The following is a 19,388-nucleotide window of genomic DNA, read 5'->3' as shown; positions in this document are numbered from 1 at the left end:
TCAGATGTCTCAGCTTAGCCACTTCGCTCAGGAATTTATTTCTTATTGTACGCAAAGATTTCCTTAAGCTGCCTTTTCTAGCTTCCTTCAGAATTCAGAAAATATTAAACTCCTGACTTCTATTTCTCTGCTGATATTCTAGGGGCCCTGCGATTGCTCTAATTAATTTAAAGGGACTTTTCGACTTGGAATCACGTCAAAAAAAATTAAAAGCCGTTCCAAAACTGCATCTGACCGAGTCCTTCCTGCCAATTTTTGTCGCTTATAATCGCGCTTGCTATTTTTAGGATACGCCTTGTTTACCGCCATGCAGAAAATCCACCCGAAAAGGCCCCGAAGTCGCGCTGACGCTCCGCAGCGAACCTCGGGCCGTTCCGAAACGGGGACGCCGGAGCTTGCGTCTCTGCTGCCGCCGCAGTTGGGCGCCGTGAACTGCCACCCCTCGCCCCAGAAGCTGCGCCCCGCTCCGTTTAATCCGACTGAAACGACGTTTTGGCAAGTATCGTGGCGAGAGCCAGAAGGTCCTTTCCAGCCCCGCGGTTTCYGCCACCGCTGCAACGTCGTTTCCCCCTCTGCGAAGGGCACATTACTCCATAAATGAGTTTCCTACCGGCTCTACTTCCCTCTGTGCAGGCAATCTCCTCCTCCTTCTTCTTTTTTTATTCAGTCCYGAAAGTAAATTGTCCCCAGATGACGATACGTCGCATTTCAAACTAAAAGGTACCCACACTCGAATTTGCTGCAGAAATCAGACCATGCACAGTAATATTTTACAAATTTGATAATTTCTGTTATGAACTTCATTGCTTTCAACAGGAATTTTTTCTCCCCTAGCAGCGGCAGAGCCCCTGCAGCTGAGGACACGGGCGCTGCGCTAATTAAAGGGGGAATGAGAAATTTGGCTGCGAGAGGGAAGGCAGGAGAAAGCAGGAGGAGAGCAGCGATAGTTACAACCTCCACCTCCAGCGTGGGGTGGTCAAAATTTGCCCGGTTCTGGCTCTGTAACGGGGCAAAAGCAGGAGCACGGGATGCAAGACAATATTTGAGGATCACCTAAAACATGAGAACATTTCATGGGGAGGGGAAAAAAAAAGGGGGGGGGGACCAGAAACACACTCTTCTCTTCCTCCACCGAGAGGAACAGAAGGGGCAGAGAACTTCAGATTAGCTGTACGTAGGAAATAAGCCAAGGGGCAYGCTTCCAATCCCACCTGTTGCAAATAAACCAAGCTCTGTTTCAGGAGAACATCTGTTTCGTGACACATCAGCAAGGCTCCTCGCGCGAGCCGGCTGCCAACCAAGAACAGGCGTCTAGTTATTTTGATCCAAAGAGCTAGACCGACCCTCCAACGTGAACTCCACATTTTGTCGCGCTACATTAAATCATCTGAAAGTCACGTTTCTTCGGAGATTTGCAAGCGACGGTTTCGTCATGTAATTTGTGGAAGCCAGACTCACCGAACCAAAGTTTTGGAGAAATAAGTGTGCATTTTTTCTTTCTTTTTTTTTTATTTACCGAGTCTGACATAGAAATCATGCTCTCGCATACCTGAAGCAAATTAGGGTGAGTCTCAGGACTATACACATTAGAGAAGGGCCTAGGGAAGGCCTAGAGACAAAACAAATGCCAGTCTAGAATCCATTAAACTGTAGATCAATGTCCGAATCTGACATTTGCAAAGGAAGCTCATAAAAAACGTACAAGCGATGGTCACGGACGAAAATGTGGGGAGCCTCCCAATTGCGTACCTTGACTCATTTTGCAAAGTATCGCTGGAAAAACGACGTGGGATGTGAAAGATAAAATAATAACAAACAAAACAATATGGCAATGGGAACATAAGAATAATGGGAAAATAACGGATGATTTTGCTTTCAAATCTTGAAACAGTTTCTAAAGACAGATTCAAATATTTTTTCATACTGACTGAGCTAGACTTAAGCTCATGTGTAATCTCTTAAAACCTTATTTGTCAAAGCCGCCACTTATCAGCTGGCACTACATGTTCATACCTATTTTTCAGCTAAAAAAACGTCATATGCATGCAGAAACCGATTAGGCTTATGTCAACATCTGAGYGTCTTCCTCATGTTTTCCTCCTAAAATGCAGTTTTCCCTGTTAGGATCTCTGCTTAGGAAGCATCCAACTTTTAGGTGCACAGAGTGGCTGAGCGTGGACAACAAATTCTAAGCTGTTTAAGCTGAGGAACGTTAYGACCTAGACAAAGTCTCCGTTTGATAACAACCCAGCCCTTCCCRACGGGTTCCCTATGGATAGATGACCCCCTACAGATGGCCGCGTATTTAGGAAGTCAAGAAGAACTTTAAAATTATATCTGGATATCCGACCGGCCTTTAATATATTTGCTGAGTGGTTTCCAYGGGAGCTCATCATAACCATCTCCCAAGAGAAAACCGAGCCACAAACGATGAAAACCAGCGTTACGCCGCTACGAAACGCTTGCCCGGTTTAACCAGGAGGTTGCCCGGTTTCAGCGGAGCCTGGGTGCCTCTCGCACCCCAATAAGCTGACCGCAAAGACCCGGAATTGAACAGGAGAAGGAATTTTTCATTTGATCACGTCAACGYGTACGATGAGTGATGGGCTTTGTGCTTCGGATTCCTTTTTTCCCCCTCGTACGTAGACGGATTAGTTGATCAGAATCACCGCGAGCCTATAGTTAGCCAGATGAATTAAATACACTTACTAAGAGTTCCCCATCTTCTACTGCGGGAGCAGCGGCTGACGCTGCCTGGCGCGGCTCCCACTCCTCCGAGCGGAGCAGGAGGAGCTCGGCGTGCCGCGGATCGGGTACGGAGGTAGAGCCGAACAGGGGGGATTTTCACATCCTTCCATGGAAAGGGCCAGCGAAGCTGCCGGGCCGCTTCCGAGAGCGCGAGGTCCCGCGGCAGCCGTCGGGACGCGGCGGCGCGGGGCGGAGACGCGGCGAACCCCGGCTCAGCTTCYTCCGTCCGAGCTTGCGGGTTTTCGCGAGCGGCGAACGGCGGCCGTCCGACCCCGAGAGAGCAGCCCGCTTTCCTGAAGAGCTTTCCCTGCCTTGCCCGAGAGAAGACTTCCTCACAAACGCGCTTTCAGGTTGTTCCGGATGCGCGACCATCGCTCTTGGACGAGGACTTTAAACGCGTTTCCTGCGAGGAACCGACCTCGCGGGCACCCCAGGACGCCTCCGCACACGTAAACTAGTCAATATTGGAGCGCCGGCTGAACGTTTGCCCGCGCGTTCTCGAAGGGGAAAATCTGCTTCCAAATATTGGATTTCAGCAGCCCCGTTTCCAGCCGAGCGTGCTCAAACACACGATCTCAGCTCAGCCTCGCACCTATCTATCGAAACGCTTTCAGCCTGTGCGAACCTCTAATCTCTTCCAGAATAAAAGCCCTGGAGAGATTCATTAATCACTAGCTTCTGATTAGGTTTCTTCCCATTAAGATAAAAAGTGAAGAGGCTGCTGGATGTTTTTAAAGATGCGTTTCTGATTTGTTTATCTAGAAGCTGGAGAATAGCTCCGTTACTCGGGCTTTAATAGATTATTAAAGTCTCCTTCAAGAATGGATTCATAATTTATAAGACGAGAGCAATTAGTAAACGCATCTGATTTTTAAACACTGAGATATTTTTCAGGAAGGACAGGCACACTCCAGATTTTGAGATTAATATGCAGTGTACCAGCAGTGTAGCAGCTATCAGGAAAACTACTTCTCACCTGCAGTAACTGAACTGACCAGAAACGGTAAGATACCTCTGCATTCATGTCACCACTTTCTGCAAGGGGCCATGTCCAAAACTTCGTCCACCCAGTACCTTTTCAGTGGGGTCCCTGCACTGGGCAATATGCCCAACATTATGCCTTTTTTTTTTTTTTTTCTTTTTAGGGGGAATATGGCAGGAGAAGTGTAATTCTCTATGTAAGGTACAATTTCCTTTAATACTTATCACCAGCAAATTATTGAGCAAGCAATCTTTTACCAATGGCTTTATTAGAGGAAGCCTCTATATTGAATAATGTTCCTTACCGCACCCGACCACACACGATAGCCTGGTGAAGGACAGCAGGTAGAGCGGTTATGGTCATAGCTAAGGACGGAAGAAAGGTTCGGTCGTTAAAGCCACCGCAGAAACAACGTTATTAACYGCACGGGAATAACCTCGGAGTAGCTCCCAGCTGATTGACAACGCTAAAGCGACGTAGCCAGCGAACAAAGGACCTTCTCTCCTCCCCTGGTTTTATTAATACCCCTTACCATCTTTCCCTGAAAGACAGCTYTTCAAGAGCTGTTACTCTACTCAGTACTAAATAAAGTTAATCACGGCTGATTTTCAGTTACGTCTTCTGATCCCCGAGCTGGGACGAGCCCCTCGGCAGGAGGCGGCCAGAGCCCCAGAAGCTCAGGATGCGGCGGTGGCCCCGACAGCGCCGAGCCCCAAAATCAGAGAAAGGGCAAAAAACAGGCTGAGGAGACCAAACGGCGACTGTCATTGCCTCCTCAAGCCCGCAAGCCTCGCTGGACACGTGCCTGCCCCGGGAAAGGCGATCCGAGYGGGTAACTCAAGAGGCAAGACCAGGCTGGAGCAAGCCCAGCGGAGGTTCTCCTTCCCACAAGACTCGGCAGCAGCCTCGGAGACGTGGCCTTCATTCGATATTCAGTTTGGGATCCAGGAATACCAGGAGGAAAGAGAAGGATCCAACTACATCAAAAGGCTAGAAGTGGTATTTCATAGATATTAATTACTTTACAGTCTGCAAGCTATATAGAAAGCGTCAGCTGCTCTGAGCTAGGACCATCAAAGGTTAGATTATCCTGAGATCATTACGGGAGATGCTGTTTTTACTTAGCATGTAATTGCGGAGCCTAAGCACACTCTGTATAACCAATAGGAAAATGAATTATTTAAATATCTTTCTTTTAACAAATAGTATTACCAATTTAATTATATACCCGCTGTAATTTAACTCTAAAAGGGTTTTGGAGAATTAAGTTTTGCCACTCTGGAATCTTTAAAAATTCGACTATATATATTCAACTATATTCAGCACCAGCTTCTAGCATCAATACTTTCTGTTTCCTAAAGTTCTGTAAATCTGTTTTTTTAAAAAAGTAGCTGTTGCATCCTGAAGTGGCAGCCAGACAACTGCGCGCTCTGTGATGCTTCACAGCCTATGTATATTCCATTATTTTTGGCCAGCTTAACTCCTTCCCCTCCTTACATGGCTCTAGACAGAGTAGAGATGGTTTGACTTGGAGTAACTCATTATTMACCGCGTATCTGAATTTCTTACACGTTGCCATCGGCTGAGGGCTGCTTCTCCGGCCTTGCTTCCCAACCTGAACCCAGTCTTGGAGACCTGCAAACTCTTACACCGCAGGCATCAGATGCGCCTTGTAGAGACGAGCACGTGTACACAGATGTTTCCAGGAGGGAYGTAGCACGGCCTTTTCCATCCTTCAAAACCACGAGATTTGACAGACTCGTTAGGTGCAAACTGCTGAACGCTTCTCACGCATGGAAAAAGCGCGCGCGTAGCTACACGCTCAGCCGAATGCCGGCACATTTGGCCGACTGTTCATCTGAAACACGCGTGCRTCTGCGCACAGGTTGCACGCGAACGCTGGGGCCGTCACGTGTAGCTCTGTAACTCAGAGAGGCAGCAGTCTATTGACTGTATTTCTCCTCACGGGTGTCCACGGATGGTAGACCACCCGGCCGAATACTCTGGCATCCCGCTCGGCCAGCGCCCGTTACAGCGCTTTCTGATCCCCATTCGACCCTGCCGGTCCATGAATATTTGATACCAAATTAAAGCATTACAAAGCAAGGGACAGAGTCTGCCCAGGATGCAACCCTCGCAGACCTTAATTACATTTGCATGTGTGAACGTTAGAGGCCTGTCATTGCAAGAGCTTTTGGCTTTGGCTGCTGCTGAACTGGAGCTTCAGAAAGAAGGCAACTGTCACCTGTCATTGCTTTCTAAAAAAAAAAAAAACAGACTTTTTTCTTCCTGTTTCACTTGATACCTGTTTGTGTGCCAGCACTGTCCTTTAATTCAAACTGCTCCCAGTTAATACACCGTTCTCTCTGCTTCTCTGTTCTCCATCTATAAAAGACGGATTAGCAATATTTCCAATATTTCCTTCCTCCCTCTCTCAKACATCCCGGCTGTAAAGTTTCACTTCTGAAAAGTGAAAGGTCTGCGTCAATACTACGTTCTTCTGCTGCACAAYAGAACTCTTAATTGGAATGAAATATCAAAGTCAAGAGTGTAACACAAATTATCAATAGCTACAGAAAAACTGCCCTGATCTTTGGAAGTCAATGCTTAAAGCTTAGCAAAGTGAGACACCTTTAAGCGAGACTTCCACATAAGCATTTCTTTCTAGCACSATGATCTAAGGGATGACATCAGGTGGAGAAATTTCACTATACTGATCTTCGCCGCTCATGTTAAAAATATTAGAGTGAAGGTACACAGAGGAGATGTGAAGATCCAGAAGATACTGGAAGCTAAGACCTCCCCTGTTCAWTCTCACGTCACTTCATGTTCTGCTGCTGCCAACATCCAGGCAAAATACTTTTTCYTTTTCTGCTGCAGTCAACATTAACTCATGGGAAGCCTAAAAATTAACAAACATCCTTTGCRTTGGCTGTTCTCGATACAATTTATAACTAAAGCTGAGTCAATTAAAACAGAACTCCAAAAAAGCATAACTCCACAGCAGAATCTCATCCCTCCTTCCCCGGGGACCGAGAAGTGGGGGGAGATACCTGAGGCCAAATTTACCTAATTGTTCYGAGAAAATCCTTATGTTTAATCACAGGCCGCTTCAAAGGAACTCCCAATAGTTTTAATTAATTAGCTTCGTGCTCCGTTCTTGCATGGAATTGAAAATATTTCGCAACTCTTATCTCCGCTGGCAAGCCAYCCGCTTCTGCGCTGCTGGCCACCCGAGGAACCGGACTGGTTGGCGTGGACGACAGGACCGCGTACGCGTGCCCGTGAAGGRAGCAGTATGCAACGGATGGCCAGGTGACAGTTCTGCTCGTTTTCACCACTCCTCATGGCAGGTGTTCTCCTTCTAGGAAAATTATTCCAGGATTAATTGGAACCGTACCGCCAACGCTGAATGCGTGTTTTAATTTTAGCAATTATGTGGCACATTAGATAGAAGGAAATATTTTCCTTTTASAGAAGCAAACAGGTTCAGGGCTGATTTGGAGAGCTCCACAACTGCAGGGAAAGCTCAGGCTCAGAGACCCAGGTGATCGCTCGTGGTGTTTGTACCAGCTCTCCCCTATCACCGTCCTTCTGCCTCTGCAGGGAGTCTCATTCGCGGTCCTGGCCGGAGKCTGGAGAACCACGTTATTGCCTTCAACTGAGGTTTTCGCTGAGAAAAGACTCTGGAAATGAAACGCCAGTATTTGGGGACGGCGGCACGTGCAAGAACTGGAAAAGCTTGAGCCTTGCCTCGCAAGATAAAGCACGTGCTTCAGTGTTCTCTGAATTGGGCGTTGGGCCCCGGTTCGGCCGCGCCTTGAAAAACACGCTCCAAATTGGCAAGTCTTCGGCCTGCCTCTGCTCAGTGAGGTACTTMACTACGTGCAGCTGCTGCCATCCTAACGCAGATGGAAATGCCATCTACATCAGATATCCTCCCTGGGTGATGTCATCGGGTCAAATTCCATCACTGTTTCAAACCCATCAGCATTTGGAAGGGAAAATGATTTAGCCAAAGAAAGCATCTTTGCGTAAAGAGCTTCTGAGACCCTTCTCTGAAGTCATGCTTTATGCAAAGCTCTCAGCCTGCCTTCTGTTTTGGAGGCCAACGTCTCAGAAGACTGCCACCGTGCAGACGTTTGCTTTTAGKCCTTTCTTGTCTTGCCAATAGGCAACAAGAAAAACGCTACAGCGAAAAAAATGTCTAAGCCTTCTTGATGTATGCTCTTTGCTGTCAACTGCGTGAAATTAAAACTCTCTGTGAGCTATTTCTTTCATGAAAAGTAAATTCAGAGCACACCCATGAATGTCCTCTTAACCAGCATGCCTTTCTGTAATACACAGACTCACTTGTGTTTGTGTCTGCAGAGCTGGCCTTAGCCCACCTGTAACCTCTTACGCATCTGGATATATTTCCTGCTTTGTCACAACAAAATTCTTGGTGAATCCCTTGGATCAGTCTTCCTAGGACCATGGGCTCAACACAGGGGGCACCACACTTCTCCTACCTCCAGATTCTGATTTGACCTCTGCAGGAGAGCTGCAGTTTTCTTCCCTGAAAACCAAAAATCAAATCAGAGCAGATCACAGTGCACTGGGTCGTTACCAACCACGCTCCACCCGAAACACAGCAGAACGGACAACAAAGTTTTCCTACGGGTCACGTTAGACGCAAATCAGCAGAGCCACAAGCTTGTTCAGTGCCTATCTACAACACGACTAGCTCTGGAAATCACTGAGCGCCATTCAGCTCTCTAAACGTCCGACTCGCAGGGAATCAGGAGACAGGGACAGACGACGAGGGTGCTGAGCTGCGGTCTGCTCCACGACCAAAGCATCTTTCCTTGGCTCCCTACTCCTGCCCCAATCCAGCAGGTTTATAAATTTATGGAGACACACTACAAAATGTGGAAACTGTCACATAAGATGCAGGAAGCGTGAAAACAGACTCCAGGAGAAAAAAAAAAACAATGCTACACCAAGGTACGTGCCTTCATCGTTTATAGTTATTAATTGACGGCCTTTCAGAGGTCCTGCTTTTCCGAGTGTTTGCGGGAGCTTCTCGGGCACCTGGAGAGTTGACTGTGCACGTGCYTGCCCAGTACTCTCCCTGCTCCGACTGAACTTTTCTCCTCAGACCATGACACCTGGCTAACCAGTGTCATTTCCATAACCTGCATATAATATTAGACAGTCCGGAGGCACCGTTAAGAACGTAGCTCTTWATCGACGCTTATTTACACACACACAAAAAAAACTCAGCGCAAGAGAAAGCACAAAAGAGAAAGGCAAGATAAGGAGGGAGGGAAGCAGCGCTGCCTTCGAGGTGGGCAAAACCTGCCAACATGACAAATCGTCCCCTTTAATCAACATATTCACCTTCTTGAAAGCTCACGATGACAAAGTGTCTGAACCGGAGCAGCTTGGGAGCTGATACGCCTCAGCGTCCACTGCAGTAAATTATTGCCTGGCCCTGCTGATGGAGATAGAGAGGGCTGATGGTGTTCCCTAACAAAACATAAACGGTAATATCCACCGCTTCTCTCCGCTCGGCAACCAAGCTGCTAGTGCAGAGCGCTTGGATTGGGCAGTCGGCACTACTGAAATAAGATGCCTTTCCTTTTTTCCTTTCTGTCTTCGCCCCCGAAGGTGAACAACGGCTATATAAAAGCCATATATTCCCTAATAAGCACTAAGCTGTGCTAGAATCAGATAACCGAGCTCGCGCGGCAGTGGCAGCGACCGGGAGGTAGCACGCCGCAGGGCGAGCCCCAAAGCCGGGCGCAGCGCTGCCCACAGCTGGCTCTGCAAGCTGCACCTTGCACCTCGGTACTACGCGGCTACAACGGGGAGGACGCGGTCTCCCCGGAGCTGGAGACGCGCCACGACTAACCGCGTTTATAGTTATGCGGGAACAAAATAACGGGAGCGGGGGTAAATGTTTTCAGCGGCGCTGTCGTTTCTACGTGGCTGCGCGCCTGGATACGTTCAGCTCCAGAGCTGGATTTACTACGGCTCGTGGCTAAATTCACAGGTTCTGAATTGCAGCCAATATAAAGCCTATTTTGCTGGGCTCTGTGATGCAGCCTAACACTTACCTTTCTCTGAGCTTCTTCTAATTTAAGCAAAATCTCCCAGATTTGGCCGAACCTGGCCAAAAAAAGATCCAAAGTTAAAAGGACGGGAGACTGAACAGCAGCTACGCGTAAGCTTAAGGTTGGGAAGATAGAACAGCAACTTTATCCACCTGTTTGCTCTTCCCCCTCTTCCGCGTTCAAGCACCACCATGTACTGAAGTCGGCTGGCTCGAGATCAGTCGTGATTTTAACCTCCGTCCTGGACTGAGGTAGAAGGAGTGGTGACACCACGCCAGCAACGGAGGAATATTAAACCTATAATCAAGATCTCCTTGGGCAACGTAGACGACCGACRCAAGACAGCTACTCCTCGCCGGCTGGCCAGAAATAGCCGGTGGATGTCCCGGCCGGGGGCTTCAAGCAGTAGAGAACGTCGATGGTGACGAGACGGCAGCSACGTAACTCTCTCCAGGCACCCCAGCACCGCGGGCCCGCCGCGGCAAGTTCCCCCGGGCTAGCGCAGCTCCTTAAAACCGCTACGGCTGAAAACGTCACAGCGTGGTAACGCAACATCTTACGGGGGTCGAGAGTAGAGGCGAAGAAGCCGCCAGCATCAGAGCCAAACGCTCTGAGCAGTTAGTAGGACTACTACTTCCAGCTTACGTCTGGCGCTTACGTTCCTCAAACGCTACGTTTACTCAGAGGCGTCTAAAAAGCGTCRAGCATAGAAGATGTCAGCGATTGACCGACCAGACAAAATGTAAATAAAAGAGCCCTAAATTGCATCATTTGGGTAAATATGTATTGGAAAGAAAAGCCTTATTATTCAACTGTTGGACAGCAACAGCGACATCGGAGCTGTTCTGGTTTATAATGCAAATCATGTAATTTAGGACACGCATTACGTGTATTAAAAATGCAAAGTAAGATCCATATGAAATATGGTTCATTTGCAGTAGCCACTTTTCAAAGTATAATTTCTCAGGCATTTACATRTTTTTTCAGTAAAAAAAAAATAAATTAAACAGTATTTAGAACATTCGCCATATCTCATTYGTTGGATCGAGATACTTTTGAGCTGCAGAAACATGGAAATGGCAACAGAAACTGGTAAGTTACTAATTTCCTCTTTTTTTCATCAAATATAACTTAAATGGATGATTCTCAGATTTCTAAGAGTCCAAGTATCTTTAATTACAAACAATCKGATCTTGATTCGACACTGCAACCTTCTTTGCCAGATTCCGGCCCCACGAAATACGTTCAAGCTCACGCAGCAGCGACAGGTTTCGGTACGAAGCAGTCGCGGTCCGACGCTCAGCCCCATTCGCGGGGGGCCGAGCACCGCGACCGAGAGGCGGTTTCGACTGCCCCAAGAGGAGGCTCCAGCTGGCACCAGCGGGAGCTGGAGCGGTCTCGCGACGGCTCTCACCCTTTGCTGCGGTCCCCCGTGCCCTGCGCGCGCTGTCGAGGAGCTTCCGAAGACGGCCTGGAGGCGCGCGCATCCGTGACGCGTGGCAGTCGCGCGTTTTTCCCCGCAGCGACCTCAACGGCCCCCGAGCCTCCCCGGGTCCGGGTCCGGGTCCGGGTCCGGGAGGACACCCCAGCGCTTCGTCTCCTAGAGGAGGGGGCTGCTTTCTCCCTTCCTCCGGATTTAACCCCTCGCTAGCAGACTCTTCAAAAGATCACAGGGGTTCTTTTTAAGGAATCTCAGGCTCTTTCGGCACTTCTGCTCGGGACGTAAAATAATCTCTCGCCTTTGCTAGGCGCCTCTCTCACGTCCAGAAATCGAAGCGAGTGTGAAGTCAGGATGTGCTYGGAAGGCAATAAAGTAGCTTACTAGCTACTTCACATAGCTAGTGAAGATGCGCCCAGAGAAAAYGAAGGACAAATTACCGAGTACGGTAGGTTCTGCTTGCGGTACCGCTCCGGGCCATCTGACACTTAACTCTGCATTGCCATAAAACGCAAAACCAATTCATACTACAAAGTTAGAAATACAGATTTTATTTTCCAYGTATTTTCCTTCTGCTTAAGCTTGCTGAAATTGTTCACAGCAGCTCATCCGAACCCGCCGGTACCCAGGGCTGAGCAGCTTCGTGGTTCCAAGCGATGAGAGTCAGCGAGCAACCCAAGGCGAGTGCTTTTGGCTCGTGCCCCGATTGCTCTCTCTTTAATCCAAATCCCACTGTACTCAGTGGGCAGCAAGCGAACCCACGGGCTTGAAGAGCGCGCGGACCGTGCCCAGTCACCCTCGGTGGCACGCTTTGAGGTTAGCGTGCAGAGAGCATCGTTTAAACATAGCTACTTCATTATTTTCCCAGCAGCAGGTCAAACAGTAACCCTTCAAGTGGCGAAGCCAAGCCATACTCTTTGTCAGATCAACCTTCCTAAAGGCCTGCTAAAATCAATTGTAAATGTTAGCACTGAAGGACCGGGCAGATAAAAAGCAGCTTCTATCCCCCCTACTAACTCCCATTTCAAGTTGCAAAACCAAGCCACAATCCCCTCTACGAATCAGATCTGAAAAATGCTGCTTGATTATTTTTTAAAGAGCTCAAACTAGGTCACCAAAAATAGTCTCTAATGGTCTAAATGTGGAAAATGACTACTCAAAATTAACAAGTTCCTGGGCTCCAGGAATACACAAAGGCTTTTTGAGTAGACTGCTTGCAACTACACAAACTGTATCCTCTGCCACACGCAGCAAAAATTCAGCCTGCCAGATGCTAAGCCATCATTTTTGCAAAGCGTAGAGTAGCTTTCAAAAAAAACATAAAGGAATTTTTATTCTTAGAAAATAATTCTCCAGTTGCTCCCCCCCCTTCATTAGGGAAGGCTTTACAAACACCGGCCCCGAGGCTGGCTGGCTGCGCGACCGCAAGAGCGAGGCATTCAGCTCCTGGTGCTGCTCTCCGACGAGCGGCAGCAGACAGCCTCCACTCCCCGGAATAAAAGACCCACCAGAAGGTCTCTTTAAGACGACAACTTTATAAAGCTGCATTCAGCAACAGGCGATACGGGGCAATTTTGCCGAGTAGCTCAAAACACAGGTACCCACTAAATCATTAGCCAACCCTGCAGGTGCCCTGTTCATCATCACRCTAAGCCACAGGAGAAGTTACAACACAGAGCAAGTGTTTATTTCCAAAAATAGGATACCTTCAGCAGAAATGTCTGTAAGYTAGTGACCATTGAAGAGCCAAAAACGTGCATCAAGATACTACGAAAACGCAAGGAAATGCTGGTGCTTGGGGTTAGCCTGCTGCTTGCTGCTGCAAGCCGCTTTGGCATCAGCGCTCACGGTGTTTCCAGCCACGCACCCAAAAACCCTAGGTTCTGGAGAATTAAAGGAACACGCTGTTTCTTCTCAAAACCGCTATTTAACCCTACACGCACAAAGCTGGACTCTAGAGGAACACCAAGGTCTGCCCTTGACGTGACACCCTGTGTCCCGCTCCCGAAACAAAGGAGCGGCCAGCTCCTTGCAGCATTGCCTCTGGCCCCACCAGGCTTAAACTCAMCGTTATTTTCGAGGGAAATAAGGCCCAGAGGGGATTTCAGGCTATGGGGACAACCTCCAGCCCCTATCTTGCCATGAGTCCTACAACGGTGAAGCATCCGGGAGCTGAACGCCAGAGGCTTTCCTAGATCTTTTGGCTCCGTCCTAACTGGATCTGATCCATTTTAACAGATAAAAGCAAGTTCTGCCAGATTCATTGAAACAGATTAAAAAAAAAAACAAAAAAAAAAAAAAAAAAAAAAACAAAAAAAAAAAACAAAAAAAAACACCCACACACCACGCTCCATCCCTCTGGGAAGTACACACAGGTCACAGCGGTAAGTGGATTTGCTCACCCTTCGGACACGAGCTACCCTTTGCACAGAGCTCGTGAAAAACCAGAGACAAGGACAGTCTTCCCTTAGGAAGCCTATTCAGACAAACATTGTGGAGGTACAGGCGTGTGTCTCAGGAGCAAAGGTGGGAAAGCCAGGGAGCTGAAGCGGTACGTTACAGCCCAACCTTTGCTAACGGGCTGGTAAGATCATTTCATCTCCGCCCCTCTTTCTCCTCACCTGTCAAACGAGGATTTTGTTTAATACCCGAGACCCTGGGACAAGGGACGCTTTGACGCATGCCAAGCAGGATCGTGACTTTTCCACAGCAACCCACTGCTGCCCACGCAGAGGCTCTGACCCAAAGGTTTTCAAGAGGATCAAGGCTGAGCTTGTTTGCTCAAGAGCACACACGGGGCTGATTTGGTCGGTTCTGCCTTTTTTTTTTTTTTTTTTTTTTTTGCTGTACATGCCTACTGGACTGCATCTGGCACAGAAATGTCACTTTTCTGCAGTCAGACTGACCTTTAAAAAAAAAATGAAGCCTTTTCTTTTTCTTTTTTTTTAAAAAAGAGGTCTATTATTTAACCCAAGCCGTATGTCTGGGAGAACTGCATCTTTTCAGATTTTCCACCTGCACATTGAACACCTTACTGCACTTGTCCGGTTACATTAAGCTACATGACGTGATGGAACAAGACATCAATAACAACATGATGCGAAGTGTAAAACAAAATGAGAAAGCTTTAAACGTATCTTTCTCGGAAAAGGCTTTTTTTTTTTTTTTTTTTTTTTTTTTTTTCCAGCCAGTAGCAGAGCTCTCAGGGTACCAAAGCACAGAAGGGGATCCGGGGAGGTGGCACGAAAACAGCCTCGGCCAGCGAGGAGTAGAATTTGGGGACCTCTCGTCTGAGCCGGGAGAGGACGTGGTCGCGTCCAAGCCGCCCCGCAGCCCGGAGGACAGGTYTTACCGCCGTCTTTACCGCCCCTTTGCAAAGCCCGACGCCAGTTAGTTCACGCTGCAATGCCACGTTTAACTAGGTCAGCAGAAATACCCGCGTTATTAAAATTACACCTATCCGCTCGTGCCTCCCCCGTTCCCCTCCGTGCGGACGGCTCGCTCTCGCCGCGCGGGCGCACCGCCAAGGCAATTCGTGAAGGGCTCGTGTGATGCATTTCCACCAAAAAAAATATAAAAAAATAAAATAAAATAAAAAGAGTCCRTGGGATGAGCATAGTTTAGGCCGTGGGCAGCCTCGGGGCGGTCCCTGCGCGCGTTGCTTAGCTGGCATTCGCCCTCCGCTCGCCGTCGTAGGAGGCTGCGCGAGGACGGGTCGATTCGGAAGGACCAAAGCCCGGAGCAAGCCGCCCGCCGAGCTCAGGGCGAGGACCGCCCGCAGTCCGAGGCTTCCGCCCAAAGACCCCTCTGCCCGCGTACGGAGCTGGCTCCTTTCCGCGACTTAAAAAATAAATAAAGAAAATAAAGAAAAATAATAATAGAAAAAAAAAAGCACGCACGCTTTTAGCAAACGGCGGCGCTGACAAGCGCGCGCTGAACGACTTTCTTCTCTTGCGATCCCTTCCCTTCCACCGGCGCATCGAAGCCGCGCTTTCAACGCTCAAAGAGGAGACGCAGCGAGAGCGTCGGCGCTTTCGTTCGCCGTTTTACCCGCAGGGACACCCATCAACAGCGGCACAGGCAGTTCTGAACGCAGGCAAAGCCTGTGCTCTCCCATAAAAGAGTAAATAAATTAGCTTTTCCATCAATGTCTCTTGTCTTCCCGCGTTACAAAGTAGTTTTTCATCGCTCAAATCGCTTTGTGCGACAGTGAATAAAGTCCCAAACATTAAATTCTGCTCATGAGTTAGAAAAATTCAGTGCAGATAACTTTCCTTTTGTAAACTTTTTTTTTTCCCCCCTTTTGGAGGGGGCCATAATAGAAGTGTTTGTTCGCGTGGCTCCAGCGGGCGCCCACGTTGCAGCGCRCAGACTTTTCCCTGCAAAAACAGCTCGCTCCCTGGAAGACCTACAGCCGCTTCTCAACCAGCGCCATCGTTAACCTCCAGCAAATCGTTCCGGAGCCYGTTTAACGAGCAGAGCAGAGCACACGGACTGCGTGAGGTTTTGCTTAGGGGGATGATGAAGTATTCAAGATCAGGTCCTTTTAAGGCATCCCGTGAACAACACCTAAGCACTAAAAAACACTGATTTTTTTTTTTAATTAAGCTGAAAATCATCTCAAAAATAGACAGACAGACAGGAAAAGGGTACYACAGTCCTTTTCACTTCATTCATGAGCACCAAAAGCTTTCTGCTCCTCTGCAAAGAAGCTTCTGCTTTCATGTTTTTGCCTCGGGCTCTAATTTTTTTAATAAAAATAGCAGCTAATTCACTTTTGCTGCTGAACTGTTTGCRGCTTCATTTCTTACTAGGGACTAATATTGGAATTTTGCCATAATTTTGCTGTGCCTACAGTTTATCTGATTTTGTTGACTGCTTTAATTAAAATGACTTGCAGTACAATAGTAATTGACTTTGCAGTAAAATAATTAATAGCAATTAATTCATTTTTGAAGGCATTAGCATATGTAAMGTCTCTCCCACCTGTCCTCTGCTCGTGCCCTTAGGGCAGGAGAGGCACAACGACCAACTCGCTCTACCCGGATGTCCACGGAGGCCGCTCATCCCTTCCCCACAAATACTTGTGTTTAAATAYAGTTGTATTTATAGTTAAAAAAGAAACAAAACCAACCCTGCCCAGAYTGAATGACCAAGGGATTGAAAGAAAAAAGCTGTTTGGTCTCGCTGACCCTGCAGCTAGTGAAAAATCAACACCAAGGTGATGGAAGGAGGAACGAGCTGTGGCAAGATGAGAAAGCGCCTCTACCTTAGCTATAAAAGAAAATCCATGAAATGCTCAAGGAGACAAATAAAATCTGCTTCACGCAAGAATTACCGAGGTCTTATTATCTCAGGAGAAAGAATAATTCTCTTCCTCGTTCCTCCCCTTCTCCACTCTGGTTGCTCAACGTAAGGAAATACAAGCAAACACAGCCTCCGTTCGCACTGCTTCCTCATCAAGAGGCTTCTCATCAACTACGTGGAACATATACGGACAGGTAATTTCTCTTTCGCGATTCACGGAAACCATTTTGAAAAGCAGTTTCAGCCATCCAGCGAGAAAACTGAAGCGATGAGGTGGGCGCTTGCAGGGGGGAGCAAGGRTACGCGTGATTAATCACACGCACAACCATAAAACAGCGACGTATCCAGCTCACAGTATGGGACGTATTTTTCTGAAACACAAGAGACGGCAAGTTCTTTAGCATACCGAACACACGTGAAGGATATCAAGTCACTCACGAGGAACTGCTAACCACATCAGGACCGCAAATCTCAAAATCATTAGGGAACGATCGGTCGAAACAACCAAGCGCTTAAATCCTGCTTTATTTAGCATAGTAGTTAAGCACGTACTTAAGTCCCGCAAACCAGAAGAAGTCCACCTGCACGCTCGAAGGTACATAGGCGTTAGACAGGGCTGGGACGAACGGCTGACGTAACCAGGAGCCGGACCGCAGCTCCGATCAGCGATGAGAAATAACCACACGACGACAAACGTGTGCAGAAAACAAGGCAACACCCCCAAAAATGGCGTTAAAGAGCCAAAYGTGCCGGACAAGTTCCCTGGCGATCAACAAGATAATCTACTGCCTACAATCCCACCGACTGAAGCCCGCAGAGACCCTAYAGCTCTTCAGGAACACCTCCAGGTGCCCCTCAACAGTACCACTACGGGCAACGCAAGGGTCACCGGACTGCGGGGCAACCGTCTGCTGGCTGCGGGGTCCGCGACTAAAGCAATCCTGAGAAAAAATAAAAAAATCCATTAAAGACTTGTTCAYGAGCTAAACTGTTTTTTGGTTTTTTTGTTTGTTTATTTTGGAATAAATGCTTCTATTATTCTCCCCCAAAAAATTCTGCCTACCTTGGAAATTACGAGTTTGGGGTTAGAGCACTTCAAAAAGGAAAAGAAAACTGCTCAAAGTTGTTTGGGGGGCTTTAAGATCTGGGGCCTTTTTCTTTTTTCTTTCTTTCTCTTTTTTTTTTGGCTTTTGACCTTTCTTCTTCTTCTTTTGGGAGAGCTTAGATTTCCCYGATAAAAAACAATTTCGCTGAAATCGGGTCTCTGATCGCAGCAATCGTTGCAAGTTCTGCTCTGTCCTACCGACTTAATTACGCAGAGATCTCTCCAGGCCTTCAGCTGGGACTTCAGGGGCTGAAGACTTCAAAGGAGGATTCACTGGGGACTCCCCCACTGCCCGTACCTTCAACGGACACGTTTCTAACCCATCCCWAAACCCTCTTACAAGCAGCTTCTAGGGACCTAATGCAGAGATAACCGTACCGGCAGCATCTATAAACCTGTTTTTCTACTGCGAAGGCTTGCAATACGGAAAGACGCTGAACCATGTGAAAATAAAGTCATGCTGTCTATAAAATTAAGGTAAAGCACGTTAAATCCTCGTGTAGATGCTTTTATTCGTAGGAAGRCAAGCTCGAGTCTGGGTGCTGCGGTTCCACGCCGAGGCAGCSGCTGGGATTCCTGGCTCTTGCGCTCCTGCCATCTCTCAAGGAACTACTAATTGCTAAAATGGTAATTTCAGAAAGAGTCATGGGAAAAAAATATATATATCCCACACCCCACTGCTAAATCCTGGACAAAACAGCATCGCAAAAGGTCTCCCTGGAGCAAGCAAAGAAGCCCTTAGTCCAGCCTTGCTCCCGCCTGAGGCAGCACCTTGCGTTCACTTACAAGCTGATGCAGCTCACTGCAGGGTGCTTTATGGATAGTCTTTTTTTTTTTTAATCTTTTTTTTTCAAATGTTGTTTCCAGCAGAAAAATCAACCCGCAGCGCTCTGGTCCGTGCTTTTGGAGTGGCCACACCAGGAGCCGTGATCGCGATGCCCTGCCAAGGCGGACAGAGGTTGCGGCTGGTTAGAGCTAAAATAAATGGAAAAAAAACYCCACATTTCCAAAAGAAAACCGCTTCCCCTCTCCTCATGCTCTTGCTCCCTTTTTGGCAAGAAAATAGCAAGAAAAAAAAAAGGAAGAGTTGAGACTTGCAGCACTCTCAAATCCTCCTCTCATTTCTGAGTCCGAGTCAAGCTGCCTTCTAATAAAACATGACTCCAATTCTTTCCACCCACGTGTTGCACGTTCACGTGATACTCTCTCAAGAAGCAAAACTGGAGATACCAACACAAACACATCTTGCCTGGAGTAATTTCCTGAAAAAGCAACTAAACCCAAACAGTCATTTATTCTATTTTCAAAGTGCAACATACCCTGGCAAATACCAACGACTGACAGGATGAGGTTTAAAAAGAGTGAATGCAATATTCAACCGCAGGAAAACAGAGACGCTGCCAGAAATACAACTGGTCAAAAAAATGCCTGTTTTTAAAAACAACCCACAAAACCGTAAACCACACGGATATTCAAGGAAAAGTGAACCAAGAGATTTTTACTGGGGGAGGGGGGAAGGGGCTTTTATAAGAATCTGTTTTGTTCACGAAATGGTTCAATGAAAATGTTTTGAGAAAAAAACCACCAGGTGGACAGCCTTTGTCCCAATCTTCAAAGCCAAGAAAGCGACAGTAAATTGTAGGGCGCAACTGCAAAAATATATAGTTTTGCGATAACCTCCAGCATGCTGAATTTGACTTAARCAAGGAA

The 19,388-nt window shown here is 47.6% G+C and overlaps 1 protein-coding gene across 1 annotated transcript in view; it reads right to left on the bottom strand.

The window, feature by feature from the left end:
* ERBB4 (erb-b2 receptor tyrosine kinase 4) overlaps window positions 1-19,388 on the bottom strand; it is a 300,889-nt gene that overhangs the window by 257,873 nt on the left and 23,628 nt on the right. The window lies entirely within an intron of this gene.

This window comes from Rhea americana, unplaced genomic scaffold (assembly GCF_003343005.1).
Source record: "Rhea americana isolate MKP2758 unplaced genomic scaffold, rheAme1 scaffold_15, whole genome shotgun sequence".
NCBI lineage: Eukaryota > Metazoa > Chordata > Aves > Rheiformes > Rheidae > Rhea > Rhea americana.
This window is presented reverse-complemented; position numbering and strand designations above follow the sequence as displayed.